The sequence below is a fragment of the Anastrepha ludens genome, chromosome 6 (assembly GCF_028408465.1).
Source record: "Anastrepha ludens isolate Willacy chromosome 6, idAnaLude1.1, whole genome shotgun sequence".
Taxonomy (NCBI): domain Eukaryota; kingdom Metazoa; phylum Arthropoda; class Insecta; order Diptera; family Tephritidae; genus Anastrepha; species Anastrepha ludens.
Window position 1 is genome coordinate 112396135 of NC_071502.1, and position 21590 is coordinate 112417724.

Sequence of the window (21590 nt, forward strand, 5' to 3'; positions counted from 1 at the left end):
TTATCCATCAAAACAAATTGTGTATGCCACATTTAACAAAAATCAATTTTTTGTCATAATTAGTCAATGTCACCTTATCAAAAAAATGAACCTTTTTTTTATGGAGAAAATGCACAACGCCTTCAAGTGGAAAAAATTATTAAAAAAAAATATATAATTTTTGAGTTTTACCTTTATAAAAATGAATGAACATTCAAAGCAGAAAAATAAAAATAGTTAGAACTGGTCAAACTGCTGATGTGCTATCGTTTGAAGGGGAATATAATTAAAAGGGCAAAGTGTTTTTATAACAAAATTTAAAAATTAAACGACTAAAGAAATAATTAAATTACAGATACATACGCATACTTATTTTCAAATATTTTCTTAAAACACCACATCATTATCATTATTGTCTTTTTAGTTGCTGTTATACTAACAACTTAACTGCCAGCCAGCTCCATTTTCTCATCATCCCCAAACAACAGTGCTACAGCAGTTGAAGAGCTCACTAACGGCATCTACGTGTACTCGCATATTCAAACATAAACAATAACTTTTAAGTAGCTCAGCAACAGCGTGCAAATGCACTATGCGGTACCTAACAGCGGCAACAACATTAGATACTACATTGAGCATAGAGTGGGGAAGCACAAGCCAAAGCGCCAACACTAAAAATAACAAACGATTTTTTTTTTTTGAAAATAACGGATGTAACATGATACTTTTGAATGCTTTTTTACATTTCTTTCGTTTTTCTTTATTTTTATTTTCATAAATTTTTACGCCACCCTAACTTTCTGTATACACATGCATGTGTACATACATATTAAACAGAAATATTTCGCAGAAGTGAGTGAGCGGTAGTCTGATAGTCAGTGCGCCCCCTCCTTGCATTGTCTTCGTGCTTTTTATTTAGTTAACAGCAATGGTGTTTAATGCGATTTGAAGTGCAGTCAATAGATGAAAAAGTTGAGAAAACAAAAAAACGTAAAGAGAGATCAAAACAACAATAACAATAACTAGTGAGGGGCGTGGATTGTGGTCGGGAGTGGGTGGCTGGAGTGGTGGGAATGGGGGTGGAGTATTGATAAGCAATAGCTGGAATAAATCAACAGTGAGATTGAAAGCACTTTGAGATAAAAAAAATTGGAACATAAAAAAGTCGAAGTAAAAACGAAGTGTAAGCACAAGTAAATACAACAATAATTGAGAAGAGCAACCGAAGTATCAGTACTACGAAAACCCAATGTTGCTTTTGTTTTCTGCTGGTGGTAGTGCAATATCGCCAACATACATACATGCATACACATGTATAAACTGGAAAACCATTCAGTGGAATCACAGCAACAAAGGCAATACGATAAAAGAGATTAACTAATAGGAAAATAGTAATGCCAGTTAGCAATGGCAATGACATTTGTAAAGTGCGCGTCCAAAAAGAGTGCAACATATGATTGAAAATACATATGTATAAGAAAATGAGAATAGCAAATGACAAATAACAAAAGAAAAAGTTTAGAGTAAAAATTAAATCAAAATAGACCTACATACATACATATATTTATATTAAATAATAACAAGATAATAATATATGTATGTAAACTTAATTTGTTTTTCCCAATTCATTTATACCTATGTATGTTTATATACAAACATACATATATGAGTGCATTGACTATGTCCGCATGTAACATTAACCTGCCCATAGTATTTACTTTGTGTTATGTTTGTCTGCTATCGTTTGCGTTTGCGTCTGCGTCTGCTTTTTTGTTTTTATTATTTCTACTGCCTTCCCTTTTAAATTTATTTTTAATTTTTTTCCTTTAGCATTTGTTTTCAAGTTTATTTTTTTCCTTTAATATGTAATTTGATCCTTTGGACACACTCGCTGCACCATTCGCTTATGACCATTATAATATAATGATGGCGACCAGATCGGTGGCAACAGCAACAACGTGTGGTCTGGACTGCGGTTAATATTGTGTGGTGGGTTTTTGGAGGTGACGTGCTATACATATTTTTATGCATATGTACATACATATATATGTATGTGTATATGTATGCACACATGTACAAATAACATAGTTGTAGGTAAGTATACATATGTATACATACATATATTCCTATCCATGTGTATGAATGAGCGCACCTATATTTTGTGTAGATACACCTTTCCATACAGCAAAGAAAATCAGTACACGCCAGTCTAGGCACCGGAGTATATTTTCACATACAGAGTAGATTGGCAGATTGATTCAAATAGACTGAAAATTTTGAGAATTTTTTTTTTTTTTTAATTTTGTGGCATATAGTATGTATGTATGTATATTTTATTATGTATTTAAATAAGGATAGATTCCATTATTAGAAAATTCCCAAATTCAATCTAATCTACATTGGCTTATAATGACAGTAGATTGACGCATATGTACATCCTCTAAAAGTGTTTAGGCCAAGATTCTCCTCACAGTTTTATACCAAATAGCAGATGGTTTTTTATGCTGATTTTTTTCATGACAGAACTGCACGGGGTGGTGCGCCATTGGCAGCTAGAAAAATATGTAATTGAGATGACACCTAGGACATATGCATGCATGCCACCAACGTAAGCATGATGGAAAGAATAATGAGATGGCACCTATCGTGGTACCGTTACTTTGCTCTCATTTTCGAAACTTGATTTGGCTTTTTTTTTTGTTATTTAGTCTCGGAGTTTTAGTTCTTTCATCATGACATTTTTCTAGCCTGTTCTAATTAAAAGTAATGTTTATAATTTTGGAAATATACATTTTTTAAGAATTAGTTCAATAATTCACTCAGTTTTATTTAGTTTTACTTTTTTTTAACATCTGGGCGCATTGCCCGCGATTGCAGTTCTTGTCGGTGTTCTTCTGCTTTCAGCAGTCAAATCTCTCTCGCTACTGCAGTGTTGCCTAGCTTTGGATATAAAAACGCACTAAAATGCCCATTTAAAGAAAATAAAACACCAAACTTCTATTGAATTACTTAAAGAACTTTGTATGCGTGACAAATTGTCTTTAAAATGTGTGTTTTTTTAAATAAATGTGTTATGGTTATGTACAATTTAAGTTTTTGTTAAGAGAAACTCTTATGGTAAGAGAACGCCTTTTTTGCTATATTTGAGGTTATGTAACAAGATAAGTTACTCTTTTTGGAAAAATACCGTTATAGTTTCTTCAGTATTTTTTGGTATTTTGTTGCTTATTTTTACTATGAATACACCTCTTGATGCCCTATGTCCCACTAAGGATTGAGAACCGGAAGAAACGATTACACCTCTATGGTTTAAATTCGCATTCAATAAATTCAAATGCTTTTTCAAATGTGTAAAAAGGTTTTCAATGTTAAGAAGAGTTGAGGGAAGAAGATTTAATATTCTAACATAACCTTAAAGGGAACAAAAAATTAAATTTTCACTTTCAAAATATAAAACCAACAAATTTTCACTAACACCAAAATCTTCTCAGAGTGACTTTTTCCTTTTGACATTCTTTTGTTTAATAATATAGTTTCTTTTTTTAACTTACAGTTTCGGTAGCTTTAAATTAAATAAAAAATAGTTTAAAAAAACTAAAAAACACGCTTTTATTGCCAATCGAACTAAAAAGTAGAAAATAAATTTTAATGAAAAAGAGACCTATAATGAAGTAATAGCAAATCGAACGATCAGTCATAGTCAACTACCTCAGAACAGAATTATAACAAAAATTAAGATACAAATAGAATAATTGAAATTAGAATTAAAAGCGTGGGATGCTTGATATAGTAAATATTACAATCATTCTATTGGCAACTACCTATGTACAGAAGGTTATGAAAGTGAAGCTAAATGCATCCCACGCTTTTAACTCTAATTTCAATTATTCTATTTGTATCTTAATTTTTGTTATAATTCTGTTCTGAGGTAGTTGACTATGACTGATCGTTCGATTTGCTATTACTTCATTATAGGTCTCTTTGTCATTAAAATTTATTTTCGATTGGCAATAAAAGCGTGTTTTTTAGTTTTTTTAAACTATTTTTTATTTTCTACTTTTTAGTTCGATTAGCAAAAAATCGTGTTTTTTAGTTTTTTTTTTAAACTATTTTTTATTATGAATGAAAATTATTGTTATCATTGCAGTCAGTGCATTAATGATTCGATATATTCGTGTTATATTTAATTCCTTTCTTATCGACTGTGAGTCTAAAGCTATGCAGTTATCGGCCGTGATAAAGAAGTAATCGGGATGAAGAACTTATTTCGTGGAAGGAGCCTGAGAAACGGCTACCCCACTCCATTGGCCAGTTTTTTTCGATTTTCGTGGTGTGGTGTACTATGAATTCCTTCCACCTGGCCAAACTGTTAATAAGGAATATTATTTGAGCGTTATGCGTCGTTTACTGAAGCAATTCATCTAAAAAGACCAGAATTATGGGCCAACAACTCTAGGTTTTTGCATCACGATAATGCACCGTCTCACACTGCACTCGTTCTTCGTGACCATTTCGCCAAAAATTCCACGCATATCGTTTCGCAACCACCGTATTCGCCTGATTTGGCTCCGTGTGACTTCTGGCTATTCCCAAAACTCAAGAGACCACTCCGGGGAACGCGTTTCGAGTCGATTGAGGAGATAAAAGCTGAATCGAAGAAGGTGCTGATGGCTATACCGGAAATGGACTATTTGGCATGTTTCGGGGATTGGAAAAATCGTTGGCATAAGTGTATTTCATCGAGAGGGGATTGTTTTGAAGGGGATGAAATTGATTTACAAGAATAAATAAAGATTTTTCATTTTACAACCAAATTCACCTTACTTTTTGCCCACAGGTAAAAAAAGAAAATATCAATCCTGGCAATCCTAATAAGGATAATGGAAAACGTTTATCAAACTATTGCATTGCCATCGATCCTTGATAGGTGAGCAAAATTTCAAGTCGATCAGATTTTTAGAAGCCAGTGAAAATTAAGCTCAAAGATTCCGTTACATACATACATACATACATACAACCCGACCTAATAAAAGTGTGTTAAAAAAGAAACAAACATCAAACTTAAAAGTTTTCGCATTGTGAGTATAAAAAATCACTAAATTTATTGCGAAGTGCAAATGGTTGGCAACACTGCACAACTCAGCTAATGCGACGTCACGCACTCTCAGATGGCCTCAATCTTATTTCTATAATTCTTGCAACATAAGCACTATTGACTCTATTCCTTAGTTTTTTATTTTATTTCATGTTATTATTTTAATTTATTAAGAAAAATGCATTAAATTTTATTATATACAGCATAAATACCTTAGTACTTTTTTCATGGTTGTATTCTTTTGCGCGTGGAAGTCTTGTTCTTCTCAACTGTGACCACAAAAATACCACATGCAATACAACAACAAACATAACCTTCAAAATGCGAAAAAAACTTGGGCAGCTGCACACAAATTGAATGATTGCAGCAATTGCAACAACTGTCATTTGTATGTATGTATGTATGTACATATGTATATGTAGTACTTGATTTTGCGGTAAATGATTAAAAATAAACGAATCGATTGATACCCAACTCGCGCATGTCTTTTGAGGTTTCAGAAGCACTGATCGTTCGACTCGGATTACAATCCAAAAACAGAATAATAAAGATAAAAATATGGAAAGTTATAAAATTTTACGAGAGGAAAGGTGTTCAAAAATTATTGAAAAATAAAAAATTAAAAACGTAAAAAGTGAAAGTTGAACAAAATATAATGGCTATCCCAATGTAAAGAAAATTTTGGCGGGCGAAGTTCATGTGGAAACCGCACCATTAATTTCGGACAAGTTATTTTCAATGGAATTAAATTTTTGCGAAAACAACTGTGGTAAATAGCGAAATTTTGAAAACTTTCAATCAATAGCTCTTCTTTACTTGTTTATCAACATTTATCTAGCCAATAACTTTTATTTTAAATCAAATTCATGTAATACGTGCGACTTTTACTTCAACATTTCACCTTATCTAATTTGAACCCATCAAATAAACCCCTAATCGAAAGTCACATTTACTCAGCTAAATAAACAGCGCCACTAAATAAAATAACAAAAAGAAAAAACAAGCCACCTCGAAAGAGACATCATCATTTTCATGTTAGCCAACTTCAGCAATTTCGTCCACACACAATAGCTCAGTCACTCCAATCCATTCAACTGCCTTGTTAAACAACAGCCAGTGAAATGCCGCGTCCACGTCATACGCGCACACCTCAACGGTGAGTCAGCTAAGCCAGCAGCAACAGCAGCAATGGTGTGGCCAGCGCATAGGGCGCGAGCATATAAAAGAGTTCCCTGCTCTGCGCCAACAACGACGATGATTCGCCATTGCCAGCCACCGTTTGCTGTCGTTGTCGTCATCGTCATCGCCGTGGTCTTCATTGTCAACTGAAAACCGGCAATCCGGCAGTAATAGCAACAACAGCATACACACACACTGTGTACTTTGTATTGTTGTCCAGCCATGCATCCCTGTTGGGTTGTTTGAGCACGACCCTGCATACTTTACGACGTCTTTTTGCTGCGCGTAATGCGCATTCTTTCCTTTGCCGCACTGAGAGGTGGTGGTGCTCCCTTGCTTTCCCCTCATTTGTGAGTGACATTTACGTTGCTGCTGTCTCTATTTATTTGTTACCGGCGTCGGTGTGGTTGTTGTTCTGCGTCTGCCCTCCGCACATTAGCGCCTCTGTGCGCTTCGGTAACGCTCGACTGCGCAGCGTTTTGGTTCGTTTCATTTGTAAGCATTCACTCACTCGTCTGCTGTTTTTGGTTTTATGGTGGTGGTTGCTGTGGCAGAGCTGTGTGTTGATGCTGCTGTTTGTCTTTATTTTTCTACTTGCTGCCTGTCGCCGCTGTTTCTGTTATTGTTGTTGTTGTTGCGCTGCTGACGGCTGCCGGCGGGGCTAAATTCAACAACGTATCAAATTTCAACAAAATGTGCGTGTGTTCGTTTTTATTCCTTCAACTTCCATTTTTCATTAAAATTTTCCCTCTGCACGCTGCATTGGTCTTTTTGCAGCAATGCTTTTACGGTAGTTTTCGTTGTTGTTTATTCTGTTGCTTTTGAAGTTTTTTCCTTTTATTTCGCTTTATATTACTTTTTATTTTTGTATTTAGTATTTTTGTGTTTGCTTAATTTTTCTTTGCTTGTGCTTTGTTCGCCTTTTTGTTTGGCTTTTAGTTTTCCATGCTCGCCAAGTGAATGGGAGTTGTCGGCCACATTCAGGCTGCCTTTCGCCTATTGTGTTTGTTTGGATATATAGTCAGATGGTGTTTAACTTTTTGCATGCTTTGGGGTGCACGACTTGTGCCCATTTCTTCGGTCGCCACAAACGGCCCACATTCGCATTGCTAATATGTACACACATACACACGTACACGTATTTTCGTTAGTCATATTTAGTGAGTGCGTTAAGTGAATAAATGAATGAACTAAGAAATGTGTGAATGCAATTTGTTGCGATACGCGATAATTGCGCTGGAAAGTAATTATTCAACTATATAGAGTTTTGGTGTGTGAAGCTGCTGAATTTTTTAAGAAATGCCAGAAATATGCCAATCCCACAGAGGTTCCTGCTGTCATGCACACGAAGTTTCCAGCCACTGTGCCACTGGTTTTAGGTGTTGTGCGCAACAAAGAGCATGTCGTGCAACTACCACACTTCCTTATTCAAGGATTTCGAGTGAATTCTGCTGCATATATCGAGGTTCTAGAGATAGTAGTATAGCCCTTAAAACAATAATGAACGCCGTTAATGAAAAGAATAAATAAAATTAGATCATTTAACCTTATAGAACATCCGAGGGCGCTATAACCGAAAACGACTTGCAATTTTCTATTTCAACAAATAACAAACTGTTGGAAAGGTAAGATTTTAGCCAAGCTAAAAAACACATAGTGACAGCCGATATATTCGAAAATGAAATTGCATGTGTTACCCTATCAAGAGCTTCCGAAAAGTCTATATAAATCGTGCGTAGTTGGAAACCACATTCCCATTTTTTTCATTTATTTCAACTCTACAACATAATAGTAGTTTTTACAGATCTCTTAACGCTATTATGAGCATGAATTACTAAAGAGAGTTAAATAAATAAAAAAAAGAGTTTTAAGATTCATAAAATCTCTTCTTTGACATCGAAAAGTCAAGCAGAATAGCAGCACAAATCACATTAAATTATCTTAGTGCGAGTTACATTCTGTTACTCTAACAGCTATGTTATTTCTCTCTAACGGTTCACTATGTTAAGTACCCTTTAGCTAAAATTATAATTCAATCTTAAGATTCTTGTTGAATAAAACACAAGCTTAAGCTATAACCTGTATTTTTATTCGCATTACTTACGCGAGCAATAGCAGCATAACGCGCATAATTCGAGTTAAGCAATTTTAGATGAAATGGGTAAGTGTTACGTAGAGTTCTAGTAGGGATATGAATGCTACGTAACAGAAATGAACAGTGAGAGTATAGATCTTCTACTCTCTAGAAACTTTAAAATAACTAAAATCAAACGGCAATTATAGATAGGGATAGAATTTGAGAATTTTTGCGAGCTAAGAGTATAGGTATTTAAGTAACACCTTCTGTACGCGGTCAATTCTCTCTACTGTAAATTGGTGGCAATTGTTTCAAACTTTTAGATAATTGTTACATACTCTAATCTCGAGCGAACAAAGGAAGCGAACAGTAATCTGAGAGTGTAAGGGTGAGATAACTTCATTTTATACGGCGTAATAACCTAAGATAGAGTAAAAAGTAGATATAATAAAGTTAATGTTGCTATGTATTGCAAAATCGGAGTGAAAGATCGCACCTATGTATATCTTTGAAGTCATGAACAGCAGAATTGAAGAAAGAGATAGATTAAATACTACACGTGGAGGTACACAAATATATTGCGAAAGAAAATAAGAACAAAAAGCGTCAATATTATTTTTCATAAAAGTCGTTGCGGCAGCAATACAATTCATTACATCTATGTATTTCGGAGGCAGATAGAGATCCAAAGTCTAATGGTTATTAATGAGAGTTAATAAAGACAGAGTCATCATATACTACAAAATTTGACTTGAAATACTTGTAGTCTAAGAAAAAAGTGTACAGCATCAGATAATAATAATTTTCGTATCTGTAGCATGTCCAATGGCCGACATAGACAATGGCCGACTTGAAAGATCTTTTGTGCCCCACATAGTTTTGGAGTAGTTAATGCTATTGATTGGCCTATTACGTCATGTTCTATTTAACTTATCATAGATGTTCCCTGCCTCAGGTTGGAAATCGGTTGAAAGCTAAATTGTTTCAGTAAACTTTCCGGCTTCCGAACAAATTTCAAAATGTTTGCAACAGGAGCATTCTTGTTTTCATTCGGATCCATTTGATCACGATGAAAGATGTGCAGTCTTGTCTTTGCTAGGGCAATACAGTTGCACAAGGTATGCTTTTTGATTTCATTATCCTTCAGACAGAGCCTACATTCTGTCGCATTCACAATGGGAATTTTTCGAGAAAAGCTAATTTAAGTAACAGTGACCTGTCAGAAAACCTACTATTTTCCTGATGTCTACTTTACGCATGTTATGCAATTCCCTATTGTAGATAAAAGGTCTTATAAGCCTTTTTGCTTGGCTTGAGTATTCTCCTAACTATTTTTTTTGAATCGTTGAATAGTTCTGGACGGTGAAAAGAATCAGATAGTGAATGTTAAAATAATCCATCAAATCCATGAATGTATTTCCACAAAGGTTTCAGTTTTCTGTAAGTCCAGTTTCAAATATGCAAAGATATTGATTTTACAGAAACTAATTAAGAACATTGAACTGATTCATGTAATAAAAACATTCTCCCTTATATACGCATATTTTATTTTTAAAAGCGTTATTTTATTAGACTAAATGAACATGTGAACTTCAAAACATTCATTACCACACAAAACATTTATGGGTCTTCGCACACAGCACCTCTACATTCGCACCCGACAGCTGATGTACTCGTACATTTGTACTCACACTTGATGAAACGCACCAACCAGCAGAACTCGTTTACGACCTTCATTCAACACATAACCAAAGCATTGCTGTCCACTTGTTTCAGCTTCTTTTCACTACCACATCTACATTTATAAGCTGTTTTCACACAAGCAAATGCATAAAAATGCATAGGTGTACATATACATAAACGTGCGCAAATGCATTTACACGCACATACATATGCATGCTCATGACTTCATGAATTGACATAGGAAGAGAAAAATATGTCAATGTTGACACCTTTATATGGATATGGAATGTGGTTGAAAGGCAAGAGAGAAGATACGCTCAGCACTAAGCAGAGTGAAACGGCAATAAAAAAAATGAAGGTAACTTTTAATGGCTTCACGCCTTTCCAAAGCCAAGCAATACAATTGAAGCACTTGAAAGCGCCTATCTACTAAAATACTTATGCATGCAGCTATGAAGTCCGAAAGCCGCAGTGGCAAGTTAAAGTTCATTGCGAAATTAAACTTATAAACAAGGATTAAAGCTGTAAGTGGTGTTAGGGTTGGGAGTAGTAAGTAGAAGTAAACAAAAAGTGGTTGATACGAGGGGGTGTCAAAAAGTTCGTAGAAGGGAGGGACGGTTGGATTTTGATTATATATATACATATCTAAATATATATATATATATATATATATATATATCCGCCGTTCGGCGTCGGCTTGAAACTATAAGTCCCTCCATTTGTGGAACAAGATCAAGACGCACGCCACAAATAAGAGGAGGAGCTCGGCCAAACACCCAAAGGGAGTGTGCGCGCCTATTATATAGGGACTTACAGTTTCAAGCCGACGCCGAACGGCAGATATTTTTTATAAGGAGCTTTTTCATGGCAGAAATACACTCTGAGGTTCGCCATTGCCTGCCGAGGGGCGACCGCTATTAGAAAACACTTTCTCTTCATTTTGGTCTTTCACCGAAACTCGAACTTACGTTCTCTCTGAGTTCCGGGTGGTAGTCACGTACCAACCGATTCAGCTATGGCGGTCACATTTTGCATAGGTTAAGTTAAATGGTTGCCTACGCACGGCCCACTTAGACAAAAAATCAAATTCATTACTTGTGATATTATACAGGGGCAAGCATGGGGAAATAACAGAACAGAGCGGAAAAAGGAAAAGGGGACTTTGAGCGAGAAGAGGATGACGACCGAACTATGGCTGAATTACATTTGTCTTAACCGCTTCAAGCTACCGATGAAATTCGTTAGGTGTGTGTGATATCTAAATCTGCTATATATGTACGCAGGTGTAGCAAAAAAGTGGGAGTCGAAATGTCTAAATCTCAGCCCGACGAGTGCAGGACAGATGAGGTGAAGGTGTTGAGATGATTTTAGCTCACCCTCCACACAGCTGCTACAGAAAGGACTCAAAGCAATACCAAGTCAAGAGCCTTAACCACTCCTCCTATAGTCCAGATTTAACCCGTGCAGACTATTATTTATTTCCTAAAAAAATTTACTTTGTGCCCATTTTTAAGGTGTAGAAAAAACAATTTCCGATGGTTGAAATGAACTTTAAGGCGAATGTATCGAAATGGAAAACTTAGTTGATATTTAATGTTACACCTCTTTCTCTTCGTTCTGCGATCATTTTGAACTGCCTTTGTATTTTTAAAGAGATATTTTTTTACACATAATAGGAAATGGTACAGTTTTATATAGAACTACTAGAAAACATAAATACAAAAGTGGTTGTTAAAAATATGAAAATAAAAAAAAAAAAAATTTAAATAACCTAAAATTAAAAAAAGCTAAAAATAGTTTGGGTGTGTTTTCCAATCACCTGCTTTCCAAACATTTTCATCGCTAGTAAAAAAGCTACAAAAAACAATTCACAAATCAGTGCGTTCTAAAAAAAAAACAATCTTCACTTTTTTGTTGTACGTGTATGTACATACATACATACATGAGTATGCAATAAAGTTTTTAATAAATCGTTTTCCAACTACAAAACGACATGTTACCACTCAAAGGCAGTAAAAAAGGAATTCACATTTTTTATCAGGCAGCAAAATCTCCAAATGAGTGTCACAGCAGCTATAATTTTTTTAATTTCGTGCGTACAACTTTGCACGAGGCTCGCTGACTGACGGTCTAGGCTATTAAAAATGTAAGAAAACGATAAAGAGCATTGTAAGAAACGACAACAAATCAGTGTTGCGTGAATTGAAATGAAAAAAATAAGGTTGAAAAAACAAAACCAAGAAACAAATCGAAAAAGGTGTTGATCATAAATTTTCATATAATTTATTCGGACTTTTATGTATATATACGAGTATATGTATGTATATATGCATGTGTATGTGCTATAACCATGCCTTGCGCTGACTGCTGTGGTGTGTTTCAGAGAAAACAGGAGCTCGGAAGATGGTAGAGCCCGAAGTAGCCGAAGATTAAGCACACAGTTGAAAGTCGCTACCGTCGGGAGGGGTAAATTCGGAGGCGGGAGAGGTTTTTTCTTCAATAATAAGGGGAGTGATTCCTGATTATTCACTTTTGTCTTTACTCCATTCTAAAAGAGGCACTGTCTTCCGTGAATAACTTGAAACCACTACATTCGTTCGAGAGAAGCCTCGTTGGATTAGAATCGTGAAAAACGTAATTTGTTACAGTTATTTTAAAGGAAATTTTCTGTATTTTGATACTTTTCCGAAACTGAAGGTTCATTTTACTGCTGCATGGACTTAGGTTACTTTAGATAATTCAGTTACGAATAACTTCTATTCAATATCTGAAGCATAGATCCTTCAGTGATATCTTTTTATATTGAGAATAAATTGTTTGACATGCCGTGTGGAAGTCCTTTGGAGGCCAATAAATTTCCACACAAGAAGAATTAATTAATTAATAATACATTAGTGAAAACTGTTTAGAGATAATCGTAATAGTTAAAACTCTGAGAACTGTATCATATAACGGTAAAACCTACGTATGATGGTGAAACTTGGTGAACTTAGTAACATTAAGAGTTTGCATGTAAAAAAAAGGAAGATGGATATACCTTATAGGGCCTCTTCAGACTTGGCTTTAATGAAGTATAGCCGAGTTACTAAGAAAATTATTGAAAGTTGTGTTTGTCACTCAGTTTTGTTACTCATGTCTCATAATCGATTAACCTCTGAGTGTTTTCTTAAACGTAGTGGTAACAATCGATAAACAGTTGGCACAAAATTAATCAGCGTACCGGAGACATTTATAATTTTTGCAAATGGCGGGGTACGTCAATCATATCAATTGATCACAAGACAGCTGCTGTATACAAACAGACAGGCAATGGAGCGCGTAAAGGGAAAAATAAAGATTTCTATCACAAAAAAAAATTTTTTGTATTGAGTAACAAAGTTTTTCAAAAACAAAATTGGGTAATTTATTTTGAACCACCTTGTGTAACCTGACTTTTCATGGAAGGTGCAATACTCACTTTTCCAATACCTACCAATTTTCACCATAAGAAGGGTATAGGAAATTTGTGTGACTGTATCAAATTTATAATAATTATCATAGCTTTTGATCTTCCAGAGAAAAGTTAATAGGAAATTTTATTTTATATGGAAGATGTCGCACCCCCTTTTCCAATACCCACCACTTTTAACCATAAGACAGGTATTGGAAGTTTGTGTAACTGTGTAAAATTTCGTTGTATTAACTTTTGTGGTTCCGGAAAAAAGCGATTTCGAATTTTTAGTTTATATGGGAGGTGCCACACCCCTTTTTCCAATACTTACCACTCTTCACCATAAGTATGGCATGCAGTGCAATTTATGCATTCATGCCAAGTTTCAGTTCTCTAGCTTAATTGGTTTTAGAGATACATACATATTTCGGTTTTCACATTTTAGTTTATACGACAGATGCCACGACCTATACTTGTATATCGGGGTTAACATTACTGCACTATAGGAAATATGTGAAAGGAGGTATGTTTCATTGAAATCGGGCGAATGGCACACTCAAAAAAGGGGTTAACATAAGAGGCGTTTGAACAGTGCCTGCAAAAACAGAGAGATGACCCCACTGGCGCATATAGAGGTTATGCTGAGTTAGTAGTAGCCAAAAAGTTTCAGCCATATCGGCTTTTTTTGTGTTTGGCATTCGTTTGAATCGAGGAAGTCGAGCGATTTCCCTTTTCCACCACAATAACGCACCAACGCCTTAGCAGTTGTGGTCGCAAAATTAATGGAAATAGGGTTCCAACTCATTTTACTTCTCCCCTATTCTCCAGACTTGGCTCCCTCCGCTCTCTCGGACTACTATTTGTTCCTCAAATTGAAGAAATGGCTGGCTTATTCAAACGAGTGGTGGTTACATAAACGAGTAGCTATTTTTCACCCTTGCACAAATCCTATTATTCGGAGGGGATCAACAAACTAGAACAGCGTTAGACGTAGTGTAAAAGCCTAAAGGAGACTATGTCGAAAAATAAAAAAAGGTTTACCGCAAGCAATTAAGTAGATTTTGTGTTTGCACGAACTTTTCAAGCTTAATGGGGGTAGCTCCTCCAGACAACGAGTTTTTTCAATAATTTTTTGCGAAAAACTGAGAGTATTTATTATCTTAAAATAACATATTAATATTCATGCTTAAATAAACAATTTTTTTTAAATAAAAAAACATAAAAAAATGGCGGCGCTAAAGCTGGTCAAATTAACTGAAATCAACCAAACAAAAATTTTTCATTAAAAAAAGTTATTCCGCTTTGCACTTACCTAGTTCTAACGAAAAAAAATGAAGATTGAAGTGAAAAAGAAAAAAAATATGGTAAATATATAAAAATAGACAAATTGAGTCAATAAGAGTATCTCTGTAAAATTTTACGTTGTTATCTTTATTACTTTCTGAGTTATATTCGACAGCGCGGAAAAAAACGTATTTCGAGAAAAACGCGATTGAAGTTTTCGTTGTTACTCATCTTTCGTACGCCACTCATCACTTCACTGACTTTATTAGAGACTTGTTATACTCTCTATTAAGCTTAAAACATTGAAAACATATTTAAATTGTAAATGAATTTGTAAAGCAAAAAAAATGGAAAATTTCAAAGTGCTGGAGGAGCTGCCCTCTTAATGTTGTAATGCGGTGAAAAGTTTTTAAGAGGTGTACTACCTAGCAGACCGATATTCGACCCTGAGCGAATTTGATAGATATGCCGACTCCATTCGTTTTGTGTTTCACAAAATTTAGCTTTAGCTTGGCGAATGACGTCGGCATATCTGTCAAATTCGCTCAGAACTCACTAAGCTAAAGCTAAATTGTGTGAAACACACAACGACTGACGTAGAATCCAAAGTTTCCCTCAATTTTTTTTTTACCATACCAGACGAGAAAACCTGGTATCTATCATCCTTGATATTTTAAGATTTGTCTGTAGATTCGTTAACCTCACTTTGTATGGGGTAATGCGAGATATTTACTTCAAACCCCTCTGGTAGCGAAAATTCAAGCGACCCCCTTTAAACTTTTTTGTTTGGTTTTCCGCCACCATCAAGTAGCTCAACTGCTGTTTCACTGCTGATCAACATTTTAAGAGTAAGTAGCAATTAATTTTCACATACGATTGATTCATGGTTGTGCAATAAATTTGAAACTTCTTTGCAACCGACGCACCCATTGATAAGCTGACCGAAGCGCGCGATCATATTCAGCTGATCGTAAAGGTGAGGCAATAACGAATGAAAACATTGTAAGCATTTGTTAATGTTAAGCAAGCTTTTTTACAATTAGCCTGAAATTAACAATTAACTAACAGAAGAAAAGATAAAGAGACAAAGCAGGCAACACAAGACAAAGGCATTGATTTTTTTTAATGAACACAACAATTCGATGAACTGATCAATAGATAAGGAGGATACAAAAATGATTACACAATTAAAATTTCCACCGAATGCAGCAAAGTGACACGGCAGCAATAAAATAAAATTTTGTATATAATTTTTAAATGCGTTATTAATGAATGACTGAATGAATGATCGTAAATAAATCGAGAACCTTTAACATTCTAAAAACGAAAAATATCTACTTGTGCACCATCACATTTTATAGCACAAGCGTTGCGGTTGTCGTCAATTGTCAACAGTTGTCATTTTCAGTCTTTGTTAGTTTGCTTTTATTCTGACACATTTGAAATTAAATGCAATTTTTGTTTTTTTTTTTTTTCTAAACAACTGTAAACTGGTTTTTTACTTTGCACATTCTTTTAAACGATTAAAAGGCGATGAAGTAAGTGATTGCACAGTGTCTGTATAATTCTGAAAGTCATATATTTAAGTTTGTATGCATTCTTAAGTGTCGCGACATACAGTCTGCCACGCACAACTCATTTGTCATATTTCATAGCCAATTGACACTATCCAACATCGGTCACAGCTCTCTTAACCGTCGCACTTCAGATCAACACCATCATTCCACTACATCAGATCATCTCGAAATATAGGCATACACACATATATATGTATATATATGCATATGTATATATGTGTGCATGTTGGTTTTTGTGTTTCTGTCAACTTTACTGGACTGCCACTTGTTGTGCGCTGATCTTCAATTTGCAGCCACACCACGTCAGAGTCATTGAATAGTTTCAGTACCACCATCGTCGTTCGTCGACAAGTTCAACTCCAACTCCCCCAGCCGCGTTTGCTATCAGCTGCGATCGTCTGACGATCACTGCCCATTGCTATTTCACTGCTGCTTGCCTCACACACTAATCGCTAGTCTCATATCTGAAAAATTGTTGATGAGTTTCCCGGCATGCCGCGTCTGCGCTGATGCCTTGGTTTGTTTGGTTTTTGAGCTTTGGTTAAGACTACGGCTGTATGTATGGCTGTGTGCTGCGCTGTTGGTGGCTTTCTCACCATAATGCGTTTATGCCTCCAAGCGTATAACAGCTTTGAGCTGATTGGGCTTGAAAGAGCGTCGCACAGTAGGAAGTGTTAGATAAGAAATGTGTATTGGACTTGACTGGCTGCTGAATTGGTAAATAAGTAATACGATTTTTATTTTTATTTTGTGGATTCGTTCTCTAAAACTGGAGGATATTTACAGATTTATCAAGGAATCTGGAAAACTCTCACAGGACTAACTACCTTTATCTCTGCCACTACTCTTCCATATCTCTTTCTCTGATACTTTTCTCCTTCCCTCCTTGACTACCTACCCTCTCTCCAGAGCTATAAATACAATGAGCGTTTTAGCCTTAGTGTTTTAGGAGCCACCAAATCTCTTGGTGCTCCTTGGCTCGACCTATTTACAGCATAAGCAAAAATCCTTCAGCTATTAGAAAACTAGTTCTCTAAGTCAATCCAAAACGTCACTCTACACGAAGAGAATTTTTGTAAACCTAAGCTACAATTATACAAGGTGAAGTCCAAAATAAACAAAACTAAGCTAAAAAAGAAACGACAGGAGCTTTGTTTTGATAACTTCGAGTTTATTTATTAAAAATAGTCCCCTCTGGCCTTTTCAAAAGAGGGTTTCACTTCATTGACCGGAATATCCCGCAGGATCTCGGTACAAGCCTTTGGGAGGGTCTCTACGCACGCAAAACGTTTTCCTTTCATGGCCAAATACAATTTCCCGAATAGGTAGAATCACAGGGAGCCATATCAGGCGAATACGGTGAGTGATTGATGGTTAAAATGCGATTTCTAATAAAAAATCAGTCACAAGAGTTGATCGATGCGATGGTGCATTATCATGCAATATCAGGTATTCAGGGCGAATTCGACGGATGTGATGCAACAAACGCTTCAAAACGCCAGGATAGAAAATTGCATTGACGGTTTGGTACGTTGGCACGAACTCCTTGTGGACAATTCCCTTGGAATCGTAGAAACAAATGAGCATCGACTTGATTTTTGACTTCTCCAAATGCGATTTTTTAGGTGGTGACTCGTCTGAGGCCTTCCATTCGGCACTTTGACGCTTAGTGTCAGGTTGATGTTGGAAACATCACGTTTCATCACCAGTTACAATGTTGTAAAGAAAGTCCTCGTCTTTTCTCGCGTCTTTAATGAGGTCTTTGGAATGTTGAATTCTGAGCAATTTTTGGTCCTCAGTTAACTTGTGCGGTATGAAACGTGCACAGACCTTTCGCAAGCCCAAATGATCAGTTAAAATGCGATAAATTGATGTTTTGGAGTCATTCAACTCCGATTCCATTACGAACGATTTCGATGGCATTTGCGGTGATTACTGATTTTGTTTGTGATGATTATGTCCTCATAACCATCTCTGAAGCATGTAAACCACTCATGAGCTCTGGCACGAGATAGACAATCATCGCCATAAACTTCTTTCAAATGGAACTGGTCCATTTCATGGACGTCGTTCTAGGTCCTCCCGAAGTAATGCAGAAAGTAGTCCTGGGAAGCGAGTCTCCCTAGAAGAGGGAGAGGGATTGTTTTAGTTGCCACACAACTCGACGCGGTAGACGACAGTCCCTGTAAGTGCCAAGGCATTTTGAACCCTACCTCACGGATCAAAAAACAAAAAATAAATTATTCTCTTAAATATTTCGGGAATTTTGGAGCTATTCAATAACCAGTCAGAGTAATAATCTACGTTTGGATGCAGGGTAACGGAGGAGCTGCTAGTGAGCCAACATAAATACAAGCTCATCTGTAGCAGAATTGAGAGCCTATGCTTCAATGTGAGATAAAGGAAACGATAATGATGTTGATCTATGCCACGCCTTAACCGAGTGTGCTGTGTGTAATACATTGGCAGTAGAGGCTTGGTTCGTTCTTGATTGTGAAAGTGAAACGTCACACAAGGTTAGGTTAGATTAGATTGAAGCGGTTGTCCACTGTGACGCTCTCAGGCTCATGGCCCATTGTGATGCCGCATGAGGAACTAGCTCTTATCCCTCCTAAAACCAATGTGTACTTTTCAAAAACTTTGTAAGGTCCTTAATTTCGACAGAGTCGCGATCTTCCAATTCATTAAAGGATTGTGCACCCAAAATGGCGAGTCTACGTCTGGATAAGGCAGCACAGGGACGCAAATGTGCGGGATCGTCTCTTCCTCTTCTTCGTCTAGACAACTTCTGCAGAAGTCATGTGTTTGCACACCCATACACTCTGGGCGTGCCTACTAATTAGATAGAAAGAATCGTCTAATAGAGGTCGCCCCTCTGCAGTCAACGAAAAATCTCTAGGTGGAGTTCTGCCAAGCAAAAGCTACTATCAAAGAAACACTTTCGCTGCGGAGATGGCATACAACGGTAGCCAAAAAATACCCGACAAATTGTAGCAGAAGCTTTGCTAAACACATTTCAAACATTAATTCGTCAGTCCATGAGATGTTATTTGAAGTTAACATAGAACTTTTACAGAAAAATATAATCAAAAACAAATAAAGGGTTTTTCAATAAGGGCGGGTAGATGTTGAAATGGAGTAAAATGGCGTTTGCTGTGTGGCACGTAGCGCCGTCCTGCTGGAACCACATGTCGTCTAGGTCCATATGGTTCAATATGGGCCATAAGAAATTGGAAGGGCCACCACTTCTACCGAAAAATGGGCGCAATGCGCGCAACGTTTGCGTTAATGAACACTCATTTTGATAATAAAGTTTTATCATTTGAACTTGCTGTTCAATCGTGTAACTTGCCATGATGATTTGGCATAAACAACTGAATAATAAACAAAAGATTTGACAGATGTCACCAAAACAAAATGGCTGCCACAGGGCGCCAAAATCGACCCGCGCCAATTGAAAAACCCTTTATTTGCTCATCTCTTCTTCTTCTTCTTAATTGGCGCGATAACCGCTTACGCGATTTTGTCCAAGTTTAACAAAGCGCGCCAGTCGTTTCTTTCTCGTGCTAACCGGCGCCAGTTGGACATGCCAAGTGAAGCCAAGTCCTTCTCCACCTGATCTTTTCAATGCAAAGGAGGCCTTCTTCTTCCTCTGCTACCACCAGCTGGTACCGAATAGAACACTTTCAGAGCCGAAAATGGGCTAATCTTCCGCAGAATCTTTTTCTCAAACACTCCAAGGGATGCCTCATCGGATGTTATTATGTGCCATTCGTAAGGACGGGCATGATGAGAGCCTGGTAGAGTGTTAGTTTTGTTCGTCGAGAGAGGACTTCAATACTCAATTGCCTACTTAGTCCAAAGTAGCACTTGTTGGCAAGAGAGATTCTACGTTGCAACATTTGCTTATACATAAACTTAAAAACACCCACTGTATTGTTGCTGTGTCCCGTCTCCTAAAGTGTTTAATTTTATGATCTTATTTATGTTGATGCTGTGTTTATTATTGTTGTTGCTTATGCTGCTTATGTGCTGGTTGTTGTTCCTGTTGTCGCTGCTGATGTTTAAGCGGATAATGTTGACCGCTGGCTGGCGATTGTTGATTGTTAATGTTGTTGATGGTGTGATTGTCCAGGCATTCTTGGTGCAAAGCTGTCGTTGGAGCTGAAACTGTCTTCTGCAGCAACAAATACTCGTGTCTTGGGCAGAATCAACTGCAGTGCGTGCAATATGCGCACACACATACACGCACATACACACATTTATTTGCAGTCATTTGTAAGTAGAAAGGTATAGCATTCCTGGCGTGGTTGCATGCTATGGCTTGGCTGTGCTGAGTTAGGCGGTGGCGGCAAGGAGATGTGCCTGTCTGGTTGGCGACGTTGTGGCTGTTGCTAATGTTTCATGAGTTCGTTTGTGCTGGCTACTCATTTGTTTATCAAGTTCTTAGTGCTGTTGTTGTTGACATTTTACAGCGCCTATTGTTGTTGTGTTTTTGTTGTTTTCCTTATTAATCGTCACACAACACACTTTTGCATGATGATCATTTCGTATGCCACAGCTCATATGTATGTATGTATGTATGTATTATTATTGCTACCATACGCATGTTGTTGGTGTAACAGCGTAGCATAAAATGCTGTTGGTGATGGCATATAAAAAATCTACAATTACAAACAATCATCGATAAGACAAGCTCAAATACAACAAAGCAGAGTAAATGTTTCGCACATAAACTGAGGCATAAATGCAGCGCCTAAACAAGCTGCGTTGCCTATAAATTTTGTTATTGCTTTCTCATAGCCCTTATTGTGCTTGTTGCTTGCATTGTGTTGCTGGTGTTGCTGTGCTCTTGGCTTGGCTTAGTTATAAGAATTCACACAGCCAGCGTAGTTTGTGTCTGTCACTAGCCTCTCCTTGCTGCTGATTTCGTTTGCTGGTGGCTGTACAAATTTTAGCAACCTCCCTGCCTGTGCAACAGTTTATCTGGCACATTTTCAAGCCGCGAATTTAGATCAGCCACAACACGCTCTTTGTTGTTTTTGCTTTGGTTGTTCTCTTGCTTAAGTCACACACATTTATTTTTAATACCGATTATGGCATTACGTTCTAACTATCAACTACACTCTGGCGTCCGCCGCACTGCCACTACATCTCAGCATTGAGCAGCAAGTGCACTACGTACGAGCAACCCTCTAGTGCCCCGGCAACAATAACAATACATACGAGTACATGCATATCAGCAGCATGGTAACAGATCGTAACAAATCGCCTGACTATGCGCTT

At 36.8% G+C, this 21590-nt stretch overlaps 1 protein-coding gene and 1 long non-coding RNA gene across 4 annotated transcripts in view; one reads left to right on the forward strand and one right to left on the reverse strand.

The window, feature by feature from the left end:
• LOC128868494 (protein sine oculis) overlaps positions 1-21590 on the reverse strand; it is a 117226-nt gene that overhangs the window by 12745 nt on the left and 82891 nt on the right. The window lies entirely within an intron of this gene.
• The window catches only part of LOC128868495 (uncharacterized), a 39471-nt gene that overhangs the window by 3314 nt on the left and 14567 nt on the right, over positions 1-21590 (forward strand). The window contains exons 2-3 of one of the 3 annotated variants that reach the window (XR_008455127.1): positions 404-1502; positions 1810-2073. This is a non-coding gene — a long non-coding RNA (uncharacterized LOC128868495). The remainder of the gene's footprint in view (positions 1-403; positions 1503-1809; positions 2074-21590) is intronic. The other 2 variants (XR_008455128.1, XR_008455129.1) reach the window with 2 other exon arrangements.